General features: G+C 25.7%; 1 non-coding gene across 1 annotated transcript; it reads right to left on the bottom strand.

The window, feature by feature from the left end:
- Positions 1-596: 596 nt before the first annotated feature.
- Positions 597-668, bottom strand: Trnad-guc. The gene has a single exon. It is a non-coding gene; the product is annotated as a tRNA-Asp (tRNA).
- Positions 669-1,263: the final 595 nt, after the last annotated feature.

Here is a 1,263-nt window from a genome sequence, read left to right as displayed (position 1 = left end):
ATTTTACTATTACACTTTTTTTTTAATTGAACCGTTTGGTTGAAAATTAACTAATTTGTTAAAAAATCATATGTGTAGGTTGAGAATGCATCTGTTTTGAAAAAATGCATTTTTTAAATAAAAAATTATTTCTTTAAAATAAAATTTAACTTTTCGATTTCTGGTAAATAATTAATCTTTTCTAGTTTAAAGAATCAACTATTTGGCTGAAAATTGATTTAATTTCTTGTAAATTCGTTCTTTTGAGTTGAAAATTATTCTTTTTGATGACAAATCTAACTATTTGGTGAAAAATTGATGTATTCTGTTGAGAAAAAAGGTTTTTTCTCAATATCTGTATCGTAAGACTGTGAAGTAATTTATTCAATTTTGAATAATAACTTAGTTAATTTAATTCACGAACAGTTTTTTTACTTTCCCTTAACAATTATTATAACAATAATTATTTAGAAGAATAAAACCATATTGTTTATAATATTATTTGATTAATGTAAAAAAACAGCTTCCTTCATAAAATTAGTAGAAAATCAATAAGATTCAAACTTTAGAAGCTACTAAAATTATTTATAAAAATGTGATTAAAAAAATAAAAAAATCTCTCCGGCGGGGAATCGAACCCCGGTCTCCCGCGTGACAGGCGGGGATACTTACCACTATACTACCGAAGACTATACTATCGAGGACATAAACCACAAGCAATTCTTTCGCTCCAGGGACGTATCTAGAATTTTACATCACCCGAAATTTTAGCAATCATATATTAATAACACCTGAACTTTCATATTTATAAAATAAAAAAGTATATTACATCCAAAACTACATTTTATATCAACTGAGCTTTAAAAAAAACTAGAAGAAAAGCGTTTTTTCACCAGATTTTATTTTACTTGCATGTACGTGTGTTTAGAATCAAATCTTGCATTCAATTTCGACACACTTCGGCATGCCCAATTGCAAAAAAACGATTGAAACCCCTTTTTTAGAGACCATTGTTTTCCTTATTTTTATTATATTTTAATAAAAGGTTGTTAAAAAAAACTATGTTTAATTTTTGTAAATGACCATTAGCAATAGAAAGTTCAAAAATGGATTTCAGAAAGAATCTTCTTCAATATCAAATCAGTTCTAGATTTTGCGAACTTAATATTTAAAATATATGTATGAGACAAATCTCGAAAAAAATTTTTTTAATTAACTTTAATTAATTAAATGTTTCTTCTTTTTATAATTAAACCCTCCGACTTTGTTGAAAGCGTTCATGTT

The sequence above is a fragment of the Belonocnema kinseyi genome, chromosome 10 (assembly GCF_010883055.1).
Source record: "Belonocnema kinseyi isolate 2016_QV_RU_SX_M_011 chromosome 10, B_treatae_v1, whole genome shotgun sequence".
NCBI classification, from domain to species: Eukaryota; Metazoa; Arthropoda; class Insecta; order Hymenoptera; family Cynipidae; genus Belonocnema; species Belonocnema kinseyi.
This window is presented reverse-complemented; position numbering and strand designations above follow the sequence as displayed.